Source organism: Chroicocephalus ridibundus, chromosome 5 (genome assembly GCF_963924245.1).
Source record: "Chroicocephalus ridibundus chromosome 5, bChrRid1.1, whole genome shotgun sequence".
Classification (NCBI taxonomy): Eukaryota; Metazoa; Chordata; class Aves; order Charadriiformes; family Laridae; genus Chroicocephalus; species Chroicocephalus ridibundus.
Window position 1 is genome coordinate 63,065,763 of NC_086288.1, and position 19,424 is coordinate 63,085,186.

Genomic DNA, 19,424 nt, shown 5'->3' on the forward strand with positions numbered 1-19,424 from the left:
TCAAAATTTAAAGGAATAACCAACCATCGCCATAGAGAAATCACCAGAGCCAAAAGTGGTTTTAGCAATATTTACTGACAAACAAATTAAATCATTTTTATGAACTTTGTTTTTATCCAGCATTATCAGAAATTTACCAGATCGTGTTGAAACTGAATGGTCTACTAAATAAAGATGTCTATAAAATTTAAAAGAGTATGAAATTGATTAAGCAGGGCCTCACTGAGCAAGGCAGGGTAGCATTTGAACACGAATTGTTTTAGTTTAAAGAGACTTTTTTTCTGCTTTAGCGGCCTCATCATCACTTGTTTAGAGGTGTTTAAAATCTACGCTTCTGAAGAGCTACACCTAACAATAACAGAGTTAGGCTTTTATCAGTTTGGTATACTCCTTGATTAGTTAAGTGCAGCCAAGACTACCTAAAGGTGATATGAGCATCAACACAGATTTTCTACAGTTCATTTCCACTGGTGTTGCTCACTGCGTTCTTGGAAAGAGATGCAGGAGTTTATTATTTTCTTCTCAGCTATCTACCAGCATACATGTCCACCCTCGTGGAAAATCTTCAAAGTGGGACCTTTCGTTCCTACTTATCTATTTGCTGAAGGGTTCGATATAATCTGCCTTAGCAATATCCATCCACATTATGTTAATAATAGCATGGCCATTTTGATAGCCATTTCATCTTTCTCCTGCCCTTTTCTGTGTAGGTATGTATGTGTGTGTATTACATATGCCTGTAAAAACACTCACAAACCTATACATTCATGTGTTACATACACTGATATCCACCAAATAAGTATAAATGTATTTAAATTATTTACTTTGATAGTTTAGATGGAACACATATATACAAACATAAAACAGATTTATAATTGTAAATCGCCAATGTGCTTAACTCAGTAAGTTTTCATGAATTAAAGTTTACTAAAACCACCTTTAAATAGAGTTTTTAATCAAAAGCTTCTTTCTCAGATACCAGACAGATGAGTTGCTTAATAATTCAGTGGACCCATAATAAATAGGTTCAAATCCCACACTGTGGTAAAGTTTCATTAATTTGTTTCTGCTTATATTGAGCTCCAGTACCTGAAGTTCTTGTAACATAATGGCACACTGACGGGTAAGGGACAGTGCAGGAAGAAAAGGAAATTACATGATTATTTTTAGGAAGTTTCATCATTCCCAGTGGAGCTGAAGCACATTATAATTGTACTCAAATGCACATAACAATGTAATTCATTTTTCAGAGCATTAATAACCTGAAAGTATCAATAAGCCTCATAGTAACAGGTTAAAATTCATTGCACTTCTTATCATCAAATGAAAATTCCATCAACTTTCAGCAGATAAACTATTTCTTTGATGCTTCATGCCTATTACACTGTTCATATTGTGTTACATACAGTAACTTAACACAATATGACTCTTCAAACTGGATATGGCTCACATTTGAAATACTGACTGGGGGAATAATACGGGGTGACATGGATGGAATGAAGGATTTTGATTCCGTTTGATTTTGAACTCCTTTACATTTTTTGCTATAAGTCAAATCCTAAAGATAAAATTGTATTTGCTCACCATCACTGTCTTGAAATTTTAAAGGAAATTTGTGCACGCATAAACTATTCATTTAATATGAAGGAAAGGATTAATTGCACTTTGCATTTCTCAATTCAGCTGAAAATTGGTGCTATTAATGATGCTGACAGGCAGGGGCCAGGAACCTGAGTCTATAAAACATTTTCATATTGTAGGCATTCTCTCCGTTGAGGGTTTCTTCAGGAATCTTTATAGGAGCTGATAAAGCACCAGATGTCTGAGGTGTTCAAACACCACACTGAGAAAAGCCTTTCAGTGCCCTGATAGACATTTTGAATTGTAAAGCTTTGTATCGCTATCTCTTACTGCTACTTACATCCATCTTAATTCTACAATGTTTTATTACACTGTTCTGAAGCAGTAGGATCTAACTTTGATATTCATATGTTTACAGCTGTGATCAAATTTTTTTGTTCTATGATCAAATTGACACACAGAAAGGAAGAAAAAATCAGAAACAAAATAAAACGGGTTTGAAAGCTATAATTGAACTTAAGTATGCCATCTCTAAAATATTCTTGTGTTATTATGTTACCTCAGATATTAACTACATTATAATTATAATTTAAGTTGAAATTGAATCCATATTACATTGCTTTTGTTTTATTTCTATATACTTTTTTGCCTGTGTATAGTTATTGAATAAATTTTTTTATAAAACCGTGTTGTCTGTAAAGCTTGGAGGGGGGAAACAGAGGATGATCAACATACCTAGTGATTCCCTTTGGGTGGGTCTCAGAACATTGAGTGGAATTTTTTTAGTGTCTCAATATTAAACATTGATTTTTCTCTCCCTTTTTGGTTTGTTTCCAGTAAATTGAAGTTTAATGTATAGTCTCTGACAATGGACTTCTACGCTATCTGTTCCGTGGTCTATGACTGTGCTTCAGGCAGATGGACTGTCGCTAGCAGGAGTTTTGAGTATGTTTTTTCAATGTATATCATACGTCTTTTTTTTTTTTTTTTGAGGAGAGTAAAACTGTTAGTGGCTGATAGTAAATTCAGAGCATACAGAAAAATGTATAAAACATGCAACCATGGCAAAGAATGCATCTTTTAAATGTTATATACATGAAGGAATTAACATGGCCAAATTATATAAACAGATTTACTAAGATAGCATTAGAATCAGAACTATTAAATGTCATCTTTGAGAATTCAGAGAGTAGATTGGGTCATTTATAGAATTAGTTTTTACAAGTCTCTCAAGTAAGTACTAGGCATGAGATCAGAGAAATACTTCAATAAATCTTTTAGCACCTTGAGGAAAATTGCAGGCAGCAAAAGTTCATAAGCAAGAAATCATATTAAATTAACCTGCTATCAAAGAAAATTCAACAATTTGCTACAGAAGGTAGGGTTAATGCAGTGGACATAATACGCACTGCTTAATTCCTCTGACTTCAGTAAATTTCTAACCTATTAAATCAAGGGTGAATTTGAAACATTTTTCAAGAAATCATAAGAAACGTGGTATGTATAACAGTGAGTAGAATGAGAGCTTGAAATAAAAGTAATAAGAGTAATAATTAATGGCAGTAACTGTGGTTAGGATTGATCTCTGATTAGATTTTTTTTACTTTGTACAGTAGTGTTACTCATGGTCTACCAAATATTTTTTATTTGTTTCTGTCACACTGCAGGAAACAGATTCTACTCTCTGTTATACCAGATTTGAGCAGGGAAAGATGTGAAGCAGCGTTTTCACTCCAGGTATTTTCTGACTAAGTATCTTGTCTGACCAAAAGGAAGGAGAGATTTACAGTATGGTCATTGATTGGAGAACTTCAAGTACTGAGTTCTGAAGAAAAGATTAAAAGAGTTAAATATACATCAACTTGGCCAAATAAAACTTGGAACGGGTTGTAATGAAAGGTCTATGAATATTTGAGGGAGCAATGCCAAGCAGGGTCATATAAAAAGGAGAAGGAGAAGACTTATCAAAAATTACTGTTCAAATCAATAAAATAATAAAATAATTTCCTCATACATGTTTGTCAAACTAAAGCCAAGTGTGGAGAAAAGATTGTAAATGTAATACGGAGATGTATTCCGTGCTGGCAGAGAGTTGGACTAATGACACAGTATATCTTTCCCAATTTTAGATTTTATGATTCTGTGATCCTTTGTAGCCTAAGAGAGACTGGGATAAATATCTTCCTCCTGAGACTACTTGAAAAATTAAAGTGGGGGTACTGGAAATTCCTCAGAGTCTGAACAACGTACTGCTATTGGTATAACTTCTCACAGTGAAAAGACTAAACAGTGACTAGTAATGATTCGGGCTCATAAAGTTTATTTCACATATACATTTACAGATGTATATTATTATTCCTACGTATTTAACTTCTTGTGCCAGTAATCTCTATAATCAGAAAGATACTCCCAAACTGGAAGCTGGGAGGCATTTTAACTTCTTCTGTGATTGACAAATTTTTGCAGATTTGAGCTCTATGCCTCTGTTTCAATTACAAAAGCTTTGGGATTATAGGAATTGAATGCTAAACTTTTTCATATTCCAGTTTATTTTTCTGAATAGGAGAATTCAAGAGGTCAAACTTATGTCTGTATGTATCCATTCATTCATCATTTTACCAGATGTCTTATGAAGGACAGGTTATACTTGTTATCCTGCAGGCATCCTTATTGGAGAATTTTATCAGAGATGAGTTAAAACCCTAAAACAGTGGTAACGGTATCACAAGGCCAGTTAACAACAATGTCAAAAAATAGTGTGTGTTCTTAGCTTAATTATTTCTGTTGCTTTCAGATACCTCTATATTCTTTTACATATACTCACCTCCTAACAAAAAGTGACAGAACTTTTAATCCACAAAGAAATACATTGCTTCAGGAATCCGTTCAAAGAATTTGGGCGTTTACTTCTAGTGGTCACAGTAAAACATAAATAAACAGGTGGGGCATTTCAATGGAAACTAGCATGTTGGAAATTAAAGCAGTTAAGGACCATCAGCTACCAGGCTGAACCTGTGCAAATATTCCATTCTGCATTGAGGATGCACTCACAGAAACATCATCCCAACTTAGTGCTTCATTACAGGCAAGAAGTAATATCACTGTCCACTGGTGTTAAGCTTTCAGAGTAACAAAGTACCACATCAGAAGAAAACCGATGTGAATAAGAGCACTCCACTGATCAGAAGACTAACGCAGGTGAGTTTCAATGCCTCTGGCTTCATCAGTGATGCACTTATTAACTGGGGCCAGAGAGGCTGACACTAGCATAACGAACTGATGATCTTCAGCCATGAGCTTGCACGTTGGTGTCCGTCTGCTGACTAATTAGTACTCAGCAGAGGTCATCAGCAGCTCTGACAAGGTCATTAACTGCTCAGATTCATTTCTGTAATTGGTAGCAGTCACATTTGTTAACACAACTCAGCCAACACCCAAACAAGACCAAATCATACAATTGTTTGCATGGCTTTAGCGGTCCTTCGTCAGCTAGCAAAATGTCAGTGTGGCAGCAACAGTTCACACTGCTCCCTGGAGTGACTTTTGGTGTCACTCATCGCACACCCCCTTCACTCTCTAACAGTTAGGAATCTGGTTCAATTTAGTCTATCTAGGCTTCCTCTTGAATTATCAGAGAAAGAGTTGCTTCTCAGAAATCATTCATAACAATAGTGTAAAAGTCTATGAAAAAATGAGTTGCCCCCTGGGAGATGCTTCTCTCTGCTGACAAAAGAGCAAGAAAGCCCAGATAACTTAGAGCTGAGGCTACTCACCCAAGCTTTTAGAGGCCTGTGTTACTTGAGATATGACTGCAAGGTCAAGAGCAACAGCATTAACATAAAACTGAACTACTAATAAAATTTGTAGGCTCTGATAACTCCTGGGTTAGCAAGTACCTGTCTGCAGTGCTCATCGTTGGAAATTTGTCAGGTCTTATGGAATGATGTGGTTATGCACCTTTTACAGGTTAAGGATCTCATCATGTCTGGTAGAATGCTATTCATCAGGCATAATTTGCAGTTTGCATAGGAATCACCACAAAGTTGTACAATAAACTGCTTTTTAGGTAACAAGTTCTGTGCTATAAGCGTGACTGTGACAGCCTTTGGCTTTAGTTTTCTATCCCAAATTAAATCTGTCTACCTATTTAGACACTTTTACACTGCTAACACATGTGAATAGAATATATTAACAGATCTATGTAAGAATATTTTAATCATGCTTCCTCACATCTAACTCTATAAAAGAGTCAAGTCAGTGGGTCAAGTTTGTAATTGTTATTAAGTCCAACATTTGATTTTTCCTTTAAGTGTGCAAACACAGGGTTTCATCTGCGGCACAATGCTGTGATAAAAATCTTTGTACACTGGTTAAGGTCTTGGAGACTCGATGAATGACAGCACGAGAACAGAAAGCATTTACACTGCTGCTTAAGGTACGTCTGACTAAGTGGTAAAGGAAGAAAGGATACTCATGTTCCCTCAGTACAGTGCCGTTATTTCAGCTTTCATGACCAAGGTGACATAACCCACGTGATTAAGGGGAATTTCTGTAACAAATCGTCTTGTTTCTATAAAGATGAAATACAATAAATGGGGAAGTGAAGAAGTAAGAATAATTACCAGAACTCAGGAAACCCAGGCTTGATCTGATGGTATAATGCTTAGGAGGAGAGCATAGCCTAGTATAGACAATGAAATAAAAAAACTAAGTTATAGTCCCACTTCTTAGGAAAGCACAGGTCATTCTTCTCCAAAATAGCCCTGGTACTGTGCTTCAAAAGAAGAGAGATATCTGCATTTTCAGTATAACTATAGAATTGGAATAATTTGCTGCTTCCGACGACACCATCATTTTTTTATCTATTCTAGCCTTAGACTATGGGGAAGACTCCAATGTGCCCTACTATGATCAGGGTCTAAATACAAAAAAATTGACTGATAACCATGTTAAATGTGAAGTGTGAAAGAGCTTGTCACGTAACATAGAGAAAGACTAATTTGGAAATTTCCACAGCTACAGGAAAAGACCAGGCTCAGAGCAAACCATAAACTCTGCAGAAGAATACAGAGTGATATGCTGCAAAACCCAAATACCATATTGAGCATGTACAGTATAATGAGAGGAATTAGGTCAGGAGAAGGGGGGCAGGTAATTAATTTTTTATCTCAGTGCAGAATTGGTGAGACTGTATTTGAGTGCCTTACACTGTTTTGGGCTCTATAATACAAAAAAGATTTTGCTGAATTGGAAAGAATCCAAAGAAAGGATAACAAAAATGATAAAAAAGTTTATTAAGAAAAGAGAATTTGCAAAGCCTGGGAAAAGTAGGACTAAGGCACAACATGAAAGCTAATTCTAAATACCTGCAGGGGATTAACAAAAAAAGTGACTGGGGGTGGAGTAGGGAGAGAAAATGTATTTCAGCAATCAGTTCAGGTACAAGAAAAATAATTACCTCAAATTAACTTTGCAAAAAGGAAAAAAAAAGGTGTCTGTGCACAGCTTGCAGTCAGTCTCACACAAGTCAGTTCATTGACCTTCCAAGTACCTGAGGTGTATATGATATAAAGGGATGTGTTCAAAATTCAGTTATTTATCAATGGTAGGGAAGTATTTGTCAGTGTGAATAAGGGTATAGTTTTCTTCTGTTTCTGGAATTCTGACTATGAGCTAAACAAATCTATTGCTTGTTTGCTTGCTTTTCTTTCTTTCCTTTTCCCTTCCTTCCTTCCTTCCTTCCTTCCTTCCTTCCTTCCTTCCTTCCTTCCTTCCTTCCTTCCTTCCTTCCTTCCTTCCTTCCTTCCTTCCTTCCTTCCTTCCTTCCTTCCTTCCTTCCTTCCTTCCTTCCTTCCTTCCTCGTTATAAGGAACACACAACTGTTAGCACTGAAATGTTGATAAAATCTATCCTGAAAAATGAAGATTTTCAAATATATGTTCAATATCTGAGCAGAAATATAAAATATGAATAAAAGTGTATGGAACAATATAATTAATTTGTTCACATATGTTTGACCAGGAAGGCAAAGGGTTGATTCTAAGTTGCATTCATCCCAAATGTTCTTAAAGTTTATGAATAGTATTTCAGTATCAAACTAGTCAATATCTGACTGCTGAGTCTTCTTTTGCACTTTTTCTAAAAAAGGAAAGCTAAATCAGGTAGAAACATAACCAGGTCTGTACACTTAGGTCTATGAGTACTTCCTGAGTTATCATATGCCATGTATATTATATATACATATATATTTTTATATATGTATATTACCTAGGTTCTGAATACCTACTGCATGTACTCAAATGCAAAATTGTGAGATGAAAAAATGTTCTTTTTTTTTTTCCACATAAATTGAAATTATAATTACATTCTCTGCAGTGGAAATGTATGAGACTGCTCAACAAATGTCAAAGCAAGCTGAGTTTCTGAAGCTCGAAGAATCCCTGAAATTTCATACTCTTTGCAGACAAGAGTCTAAAACTAGAAAACCATCTTATCAGCTGCACTTGATAGCGTACACATTAACAAAATACCACAAAAGAGAATGTTTTCCTATACTAATAAAAGGGCAATTTTTTAAAAAATCAGAACTGTGGGATTTTTGGTTCGCGTTCTTTTTCCGTTTGCTTGTTTTTCACTTTGTATTTATTTTAAAATGATTTTTTTTTTCTGTTTCTCAGTAAAAAGCTGCGATGAATCTACTCTTCAAGGTTGAACACCTGAAATCACAATAAAAAACTTGTAATTTCTCAGAAAAATATGCAAATGGAAATTCATAAATACATAGTGAAAAGTCATCGTTCCATATGAAATCAGAAAGTGCAAATTACTCTCCCATGAGTAAGAGCAGTTTAGAAGCTCGCTCCTCATCTCCTAAGCAGTGAAAGAATTTTAGCTGTGTGATTTCTCTGGACTATAATGGGAACTGTGTGGCTTAATTCCCAGACACTACTTCAAAATTTTGAGGGCTAATTATCAATTTCAGTCTTCTGCTTTACATGTTTAATTATATACAGCAGCGATATGAATACATTGCAGATCTGACAAGTGGTGGGAGCAATACACTTTTAGTTGCTGGAAATATGCTGTTGGCACTAAGTAGATAATATTTATAACAATAAAATGAAATATACATTCCAGTTTTAAATTTAGCCATGTTTATTAAGGATGAAAGAATTTCTGTGAAATTCTGTGAAAAGGATGAAAGAACTCCCTGCTCCAGAGTGTACATTTAAATTTCACATCACGTCACCCCCAGCTAATTGTTAAACTGGGTCAGAGAATTCTGATTCATTATGTTAACTCTTCATTGAGAATTTGGTACCTTCCTGAGTCACATAACAAACCTCAGTTCAGGAATGAATGTACCAATTAATTTGACTAGTTCTAATTAAGAGACGATCATTTTGCAGTAAGATTATTTGTGGCTGATATGGACTTTTCCTGGCCCTTGCCATATTTTCCTCTCTTTTGTTAACAAAGGGGAAAAAATGAAATCTTGTACCTTTTTCAAAACCTGTTTCTGAGGAAGAACAATCAACTGTAATTTCTTAGGTTTCCTAGCACTTGCAGAAAATTGCCTATGTGAAATGAGCCCCATGGCTTTAAGCCAACAAACACATCTGGATAAATCTTTTGTGTGGTAGTATAAGACTGCCACAGCACAGATACAAATCTCTGTTCACCGAGAAAAGCCCACAGAATTGCATGCTCTGTGCTGCAGTTGTTCTGTTACTTTCATTTATCATTTCAAGCTGTGTTATTTTGATGGCTTTTCAGTTGCAGGACTACCAGTGCTGATGCAGAGATAATGAAATACTGAAAGCATCAAACAACAGGGATGTCTGTAACTGGTAATGGGCATCCTTCCTCAGTTTATTAACTCCAGCTGTGCTGTTTGACAGTTTTTGTGAAGAGGTGCAGCACAATGTGAGAATACTGAACAGAGAATGAAGAAGCTAGTGTCAAGAAGTAAACTGCATCACACACAATCCCTACAAGTAGACTTGCAGAATGTGGAAATCATCATCTTTTCAACACGACAATCTCCAACTTCAGCAGGACATAAAGTGACCAATACAGAGACCTTCAGTGCAAGTCTCGGAGTACAGAAATTCTATCACAGTGCAGCTATTTTCTCATATGAAACGTGTCGCCAACACTTTGCATATAGTTAGTAAAGCAGATACATGACAATATCTAGTCTTTGTTAATAACAAGATTTGGTGGGGCTTAAGATTAGAAATGTAAATGATAACACCACTTCTGAGAAACTCGACAAAATACTTGGAAGTTCATTGTTATTATTAAAACTTTGTCCAGAATAACACGTGGAGATTATTATATAAAACACTGAATGCTGAGAAGGACTTTTGAGGAGGAAATAGATGAGACCTAATGTTGCAGATCTTCTTGCTTATTATTGGTGGTTATCCTTGCTTCTTCGGGTTTTTAAGTGTCTGAAAGTGAATATGCGAGGAAGCTTCATGAAACCTGTGAAAGCTTTTTAATAATGTGCACTAAGTGGGAGTATTGCACGATGTGTTCTTAAAAGTATACATTAACTTAGACATGCCCCAAAGGCCTGTTTTGTGTGATCTGCTGTGAATGGGCCCCAGAGGTAACTATGGGCGTGGATGGAGAAGTACTTCTCAGAAAATAGCAGGCCAAAGAGAGCAAAAGTATTTCCTGAGAGGTATTGATTGAATGTCTCACCAGAACGGATAAGCTCCAGAGCGTACTGGCTCTGCTGAATCTGCAGGAACTGTTAAAGTCAGGACACTAAGAGTCTGTCCAAGGTCACCAGCACACATTAGCACCAACAACAGGTTGTATAACTCAGGCCACATCCAATCCCACATCTGAAACAAAGAACCTCTGAGGGACTAGTCCTCTAGTTGGAGGTCAGTGACAAGTGGTGTTCCCCAGGGGCCAGTACTGGGTCCAGTCTTGTTCAATATATTCATCAACAACCTGGATGAAGGGACAGAATGTACCCTCAGCAAGTTTGCTGAAGACGCAAAACTGGGAGGGGTGGCTGACACACCAGAAGGCTGTGCTGCCATACAGAGACCTGGACAGGCTGGAGAGTTGGGCGGTGAGGAATTTAATGATATTCAACAAGGGCACCTAGGGAGGAATAACCCCATGCACCAGTAGAGGTTGGGGGCTGACCTGCTGGAGAGCAGCTCTGCAGAGAGAGACCTGGGAGTTCTGGTGGACAACAAGTTGACCAAGAGCCAGAAATGTGCCCTTGTGGCCCAGAAGGCCAACGGTGTCCCAAGATGCATTAAAAAGAGCATGACCAGCAGGTCAAGCGAGGTCATCCTTCCCCTCCACTCTGCCCTGGTGAAGCTGCATCTGGAGTACTGTGTCTAGTTCTGGCCCCCCCAGCTCAAGAAGGACAGGGAACTACTGGACAAAGCCCAGCAGAGGGCTACAAAGATGATCAAGGGAATGGAGCTGAGAGACCTGGGTCTGTTTAGCCTTGAAAGGAAAAGAGTGAGAGGGGATCTTATCAATGCTTATAGCTATCTAAAGGGTGGGGGTCAAGAGGATGGGGCAGACTCTTTTCAGTGGTGCCTGCTGACAGGACAAGGGAGAACAGGCACAAGCTGGAACACAGGAAATTCCACCTCAACATGAGGAAAAATTTCTTTACTTTAAGGGTGGCAGAGCACTGGAACAGGCTGCCCAGAGAGGTGGTGGAGTCTCCTTCTCTGGAGACATTCAAAACCCACCTGGACACATTCCCGTCCGGCCTGCTCTGGGTGACCCTGCTCTGGCAGGGGGTTGGACCAGATGATCTCTGAAAGTCCCTTCCAACCCCGACCATTCTGTCATTCTGTGATTCTGTGACTTTTATCACCACCTACCAACATGTCATTGGCAAGTCAGTATGACCCTCCCCTTCTTGGTAAGGAGCTGCAGGTGCATACCTATGAGTTTGTGTGAGGAAATAATTGAATGAACCATGACAATACTTATCTGCTGTTATTAATAAAAGCTTAATTAATAACTAAGTGTTCTAATGAATTGGTTGTGAACTGTGTCTCTCCTGAGTCAGTCTCCTACCACAAGGACTTACAGCTTTCAAGCACTGTGGTAGGCAGCCAGTGCAGGTAGCTGAAGCCTCTCACAACTTCTGGTGGGTGCAGGTAAAGCACACAGCACCCTTCAAGGAGTGTTCTCCTCTCTCAAGGCTGGTATCCATATCTACAGGGCTATCCATATCTACAAGGCTACTAACAACTGATAAAAATGTCTTGCTGTTAACAAAGGATGCCATGGACCTTCATGGGAATTTGGGGGCGGGGGAGGGAAGGGGAAGGAAGAAAGCAAAACTACTTTGAATGGATGAAAAAATGAATGTATTTTCTTTTTAATTGATCATTTATATAAACTGCTACAATAACATCAAATGGCGTAAGATTACACTACTGCTGCTGTTACCTGCCTTTCTTACCTGAAGGTGTTTTGATGTTAAGGTCAATGTAATTGATAGGCTGGAATCTGCAGTTGTCACTGTACAAGGCTGCTTTCACTCATACCCTGGGGTTTTCTGTCACCAGTTCTCTGTACCAGCAACTTTGTGGACTGACATTTCATTTTCAAGTCAGAGGCTTGAAATTTTTTGCTATTACTGCAGCTTGTCGAAAGACAGGGAGGTACCCAGCAGCCTGATCATAAACCTAAGGAATGGGTACAGGCGAAGGTTACAATGGAGGAAATCGTGTTCAGAAAAGCATTCGAAAGGCTTTGCCAAACGTGCTCGCAAAGTGTAATATAGCACAGATTAGTAAAACATGCAGTTTGGCTATGCCATACCTGAAACGGGGGTGCAACATAGGGTCTGTTGGCTGTTTTTAGATGGCTTTCAATTACAGGCTAATGAATGCCTCCATAAAATGGCATGCGTGCGTCTGTGCATATAAACTACCAGCATGTCTATATAACTAAATGATAAGAAAATTATGTGGGGGGTATTGGCTATAGAGAGGATGGTAGAAGCATCAGTGTATGCTTTTATCTCTTTGGAAAGGAGTGAGTGTGGCAGCATGCCAGCTGCAAGACCCCAGGACACAGCAGCCCTGCCTACTCTCGAATGGTGACTGCTGCTAAATTGTATGCACTAACTGCCAGGATCATTCTAGCTCAACCCGCAGACTATGTTTTCTTGGAAATGTCATACAGGGCCAGTATGTTACCAAGTCATGTCTTTTAGTCTTCTGGAAAGCCCATGTTCTGCTGTTAAAGGAAAAAAAAAAGGGAACAAATTTTTTTCCTGACATTAAACAAGCTCACGAATTAGAGTTGATCAGCCTTTTACATCTTCCTTAATTGGCTGTAAGGCTTGGGGGATCCATGAGTCAAACTGCTGGTGAGCTGGACGTATGCCTACTGCCTAATGGCAGTTCTACTTTGTTAAAAGGATGCTGCTGGCTAATCTCAGTACTCCTTTCCAATACTGGGAATGACATCTGGTAAAAGTATTATTAAAAACAATCCACCTGCCTGTGGCATTGCTAACATCTGGGAATAAACTGTCTGTAAGTAAGTGTCCCAATAAATATTATGACTATGTGACATATGAATATGAATCATGAATGTGGTCACAATCTTCCTCTTGTGTTCCTTCCTGCCTTTATGACATATCCTAAATTTCAGTGACAGTAAGACCGGCAAAAGACTGGGCTCTGTTGAAGTCTTAACTAGACCCTAATACTAAAAATGGGTGCAAAACAAATGTTTGGAAAATCACCCAGCACCAAAACATAATTTTGGGTATAATTTAGTTCAAGACTGGCGTGTGTATAAACACACCTGTTAGAGCACAACTGGCTTGTATCACAAAAGCCCAGTATCTAAAAAGCTGAGAATTTTTCCATTTCTCCTCATGGTTTGAGAGGCTTAAATTTTCTGGCTGTTTTGCTTTGGTCTTTGTAGTGTCAGAAGCACATTTTCATTTTCACTGGTGTCACTGACACCTTGACAAGTCTGGAGCCACAAAGCAGCAACGGCAGCACAGTCCCTGATGCACGGCTCAGGAGACGCACGTCTGAGCTGGCCTGGAAGGTTACTTTATGCCATGCATCCATCTCTCTGATGCACCAGGTGCCTCTGGGCCTTTCTCCTGAGGCTGGCAGCGTAGAGGTGAATTCAGGCTACAGATTTTGAAAGCCAGCCACCCAGAGGTAAAAGACATGCTCCAGCTTATATCTGGACCTCAGTCAAACAGTCAATTAGTCACTTTGGTGGTTAAAAATCTCCTCTGTGGATTGAGTCTCTCTAGATTCCAGGAAAAAAAAAGAAAGAAGCCAGTGGTGGGATTTTCAGAATCACTTAAAGTTGGCGTAACACTGCTCTGATATGAATGTTTTTGATCTTATCCTCAACTCAATATCTGCTTTTCTTGTTCTCTGTTATCCCCTTTATCAGTCATTTCTATGGGCTCTTCCCTCACATGTATATGCATGGGACACTTTTGCTAGAAGGTTTTAGTTTTCTCCCATGTTTTACCTGATATCAGTTTAATCTTTTTGATTACAATCCTCTGCAAAAGCAATAACAATACACTGACTGTTTTGAAGCTGCCCACTTTGAACATAGAAAAACTAAATGCCTGAGTTTGATAGAGAAGAGAAAAAAGTTCTACAAAAATGAAATGAAAAACTTTTCTTAACTACCCACACAATGGCTTACTCAAGCCAGTGATATCATGTTTCTTTCTTTCATCACCTCTAAATGCCTGTGCAAAGGAGAAGAAAGGAAAGCTAAAAAATATATTACATACTCCTGCTCCACTTGCAAAACACAAGTCTTGATTCAAAGGCTGGCAAACCTGTTAAGGAATCTTTTGTTGTTTAAGACACTCATACATCATGCAGCGTATCACCTTATTCTTCAGCAATCCTTTCCTCCACTCAAAGCTAGTATTTTGACTATGAAAAATGTATATGTTTTTCTTTGTCTTGGATTCTCACTTTTAAACGGTGCATGATAAAGACTGGCAAATAGTCATTTACCATTGTAAATCCACCAAACCAAAATGTATTGCACTTGTCCTTGAGCAGCCAATATAAACAACTGGGTAATGACCCACCCCAATTTTCAATATTCTTCTTAGCATTATATAAATCTTAGCAAAAGCTTACAGTGAATTACTTTGACTTTAAGTACTGCAGAGGCTTTAGGTATGTCAGGAACACACAGCACACCACCTTGTCGCAAATCAAAACTACTCCTTAATAGGAAAACAAGCAATTTTTTTATCTTCTAAGGAGAAGATACTTTGAAAGGAATGTTAGACTTTATTTCCAGCATCTCTTTTCTGATTGTCAACTAAATGTACCTTAGTTTGTCAGGATGGATATGAAGAAAAAATTCACAAGGAAGACTATTTGACTTAAAGGTCCCGGAATTCAGGGAGCTAATCCAGTTTACACCAGCTACGTCCTCATCCTATACATATGAGGATATAAATGCAAAATCCTTTAAGTGATGTAGGATTTTGGCATACACTTTTCTGAAAGAAACATGCTATGCTGCTAAGTAAAATATTTTTCATCATTCCTTCTATTTATGTTGACCCAGTTCTGGGTATTTAAGGTGTTTGGTCTAAGCTCTTCAATTCCAGCTTTGCAAAAAGGATCTTTCCAGATAGCAAAGAAAATCAAACTTTTCTCCTGTATTAACAGCTTAAAGTTATTTCTTCCTTACTAGTTCCAATTAGTTTTTTTCTTCTGATCAGTTGTTCTATTTATCAGTGAACGTTCAAATGAAAAGAGGAAAAATCTGATAAGAAATAGTCATGAAAGTACGGCCAAAGGAAGCTAAGATGTACACTGTTTTCTTGTCAGGGAAAACAGGCATTTGCACTTCTCTAAATAGGAGACGCAAATCCTGTGTTACCAACAAATACTTTTAGTATTGTAGACAGTGGTCAGCCCTGTCTTATATCCTTTTGCAATCAAAGGAAATTGGAACTGCAGTAATTGTCTGTATCTGTTGCCGAAAAATGATATCAATAGTTCTGATCTAATTTAAACAAACCCAACTGACTGCACTGCCATTAACAGTTATACATACTTGTGTGTGTGGAAGGATTACGAAGTGGTGTATATTTGGTTGAATTGTAGCTAGGTTCTTGCTGGATTAATTAATTAGTTTATTTACTGACCTGACAATTAATAGTTGAATTTAATGTAAGCTTTCAGTTTCAAAGTTATAGCCGTTTTACAAATTATGTGTATTTTCTGACAGTGCTTTTCATGAAACTAACTACTCTCTGTGAATCACTGAAAGCTGTGCTGCTTCTGACTGACAAGATAGTGAATTACCTAGAAATTTATTATAACTTTAACAGGGAAAACTGCTCATAGACTACACTTTTGGAGAGACCTGTGAAATTCTCAAGACAAAAGTAAACAGCATTTGGAGACTGTGAAAAAACTATCTATCTGGTGTAACAACAATAATAAAACTATTCCGTATTCCTCTAATTGGAAAATATACAGCTGAAACCAGAAAAATCTATCCAGGTAGGGAAATCTGTTAGAGGCATTTACTGTCTCCTCCTACCTGATTCTAATGGGCATACCCTAATTATCACTAATTATATTGAAAATATTTATCTATCTTTTAATTATCTAGGTCTCTAGGCAGTATGTATATGCAAAGGATGGACGAAGAATTCTAACTACTCAGTTTCTTTCTGCAAATGCTATATTCATAACCATGAAGCTGAGCCCAACACTAATTTTTTAAAGGAATGATGTTAATGAGGAAGAAAAGATGAGACAGACAGGATAGAAAGGACAAGGGAAAAAAGAGAAATAAACCAAACCAAAAGAAAACCCACAATGATTAACAGCCAAAACCCCCACACCACTCAATCCACTTATTATGAAAAAGACCACAAAAAGAAACAGCAAAAATTAAAATAGTGAAATGAGAAAAATATGAGAAAAAAGCACAAAGGCAGATATGTTCTCAATGCTGAAAAAAATCAGTGAAGAAATGTAAGTGACAAGGAAATGCAGTGTCTCTTGCAATTTTCCTTGAGAAAACTGTACACTAAAAAAAAACACTTTTAGTAAAGTTGTTTCCTGAAATCAGCCTTCTGGCAGCTTATGTGGACTCTGAATTATGTAACTGGGTCTCCACAGGTAAGTCCCATGCTTTTGTGGAGCCTCTTGATTTCACACACTGTCTTCTTATACCTGATCATATGAGAGCCTTTCTGCATGATGGATGTAATCTAAAATCAGTTTGCCCTCTTCTGCTGGTCTTCCTAGAATTATTGAAGGAAGAATTACTATTTTAAATACCTCTTTTCACTTATATTTCCTTATTCTATTGATGTTCAAATCACATTTTGTATAATCATAGAACTGTAGAATAGTTTGGGTTGGAAGGGACCTTAAAGGTCATTTAGTCCAACATCCCTGCAATAAGCAGGAATATCTTCCACTAAATCAGGTTGCTCAGAGCCCTGTCCAGCTTGACCTTGAATGTTTCCAGGGATGGGGCGTCTACTACCTCTCTGGGCAACCTGTGCCAGTGTTTAATCATCCTCAGCATAAAAAATTTCTTCCTTATATCTAGTCTGAATCTACCCTCTTTTAGTGTAAAACCATAACCTCTTGTCCTACAAGATGTTGAGGGACAAGAGCCTGTTGCTACAGGCCCTACTAAAAATTTTGTCCCCATCTTTCCTGTAGACCCCCTTTAAGTACTGAAATGTCACAATAAGGTCTCCTCAGAGCCTTCTCTTCTCCAGGCTGAACAACCCCAACTCTCTCAGCCTGTCCTCGCAGGAGAGGTGCTCCAGCCCACTGATCATCTTTGTGGTCCTCCTCTGGACCCATTCCAACAGATCTATGTCTTTCCTGTGCTGGGGTCCCCAGAGCTGGATGCAGTACTCCAGGTGGGGTCTCACCAGGGCAGAGTAGAGGGGCAGAACCACCTCCCTTGACCTGCTGGCCACACTTCTTTTAATGCAGCCCAGGATGCATTTGGCCTTCTGGGCTGCAAATGCATATTGTCGGCTCACGTCCATCTTTTCATCCACCAGTACCCCCAAGTCCTTCTCCTCAGGGCTGCTCTTAATACTTTCATCCCCCAGCCTGTACCACAAATCCTTTTCTGCATCCTGGAAGCTAACTTTCAGTAGACTGATAATCCACAGGATGTGGTAGCAGATATTTTATAACATCCTCAGTTGCCAGCATCCAAAATCGATATGAAGATATGTGTGACAGCAAATTATAAGTAGTATCCCTATGGTGGTGTGAAAATCACCAGAACTAATGAGTTGCATATATTTAATAAAAGATGAAAGTAGGATATTTTCTCATTATATGAGTGACAGGAACTGGACTTGCAATTTATAACAAGTTAATTTGTTGTATATAAGGATAGTGAGGCTAGACTTAAAAATCTGGCAAAATGGATCCGAGTCTTTCTAATAAAAACGCCTTAAGGCTATCATTATTTCTGAGAAGAACACGCAAGAAGGCAAAACAGCAGTAATCTGTGGTACAACGGTAATCTGCAATCAGCTCATCAGTTTGATTTAGGGCCTCTGTCCATGTCGTGTACAAATCCAGTTAAAACAGCTGCACCTGCAAACAGCTCTTCCTATTCTTCCACACTAATATGGTCCTTAGATTTTTGCTGGTAGTATAAAGCTATTATCTCATGATATAACATACTGTAAAAAATAAATAATATTTGGTTTTTAGTGGCTGCACTATTTTTATGATTCCATAAAACTTCCTTAAATTTTAAGCTTTAATTCAACAAGCAGAAAGCTTTTGAGGTTTTAACTGAGGATGGTAGAAAGAAGTGAAAAAGAAAACCCAGAAAAAAAGGGCAATTGTTTGTCCATAAAAACATGCTTTAAGAACAAAAAATATATTGAGAAATGTGATACATAGTTTTTGACAGCTTCACAGAATCACAGAATGGTCGAGGTTGGGAGGGACCTCTAGAGGTCATCTTGCCTAACCCCCGCCCTGCTCAAGCAGGGCCACCTACAGACAGTTGCCTGGGACCAGATGGCTTTTGAATATCACCAAGGATGGAGATTCCATGATATGTCTAGGCAACCTGTTCCAGTGGTCAGTCATCCTCACAGTGAAAAATGTGTTTCCTGATGTTCAGAGGGAACCTCCTGTGTTTCTGTTTGTGCCTGTTGTCTCTTGCTTTATCAGTGGGCACCACTGAAAAGAGCCTGGCTTCATCTTCTTTGCACCTTTCCTTCAAGTATTTGTATAGATTGATAAGATCTCCCTGAAACTTCTCTTCTCCACGCTGAACAGTTTCAGCTGTCTCGGCCTTTACTCATAGGAGAGAAGCTCCAGGCCCTTCATCATCTCTGTGGCCCTTCACTGGACTCTTCCCAGAATGTCCATGTCTCCCTTGTACTGACGAGCCCACAACTGGACACAGTACTCCAGCTGTGGTCTCACCAGTGCTTGATGATGGTGAAGGATCACCTCCCTCAACTGCCTGCAATACTTCATCTAATGCAGCTCAAAATACCATTGACCTTCTTTCCAGCAAGGGCTTGAAACTAAGGCTGCTGCTGTGTTTTGTCTGGACTGCACGGCTCTTTTGCAAACTTTCTTTTGCCAAATGAGTTCAATAGAGGAGCTCCACATGGATGGGAGATGTCATAGAAGGGAGGAATGAGATAAAGGAGTATTGCATTTTCACCGGAAAGCAGAAGAGAAGAAAGAATAGGAAAGCCAGATCAATCATAGGTACCTCTATCTACTCTATTTTCACTCTGTTAACATATTGACCGCTTTTCTTTGACCCATTACTGGGGTATTTTGTGA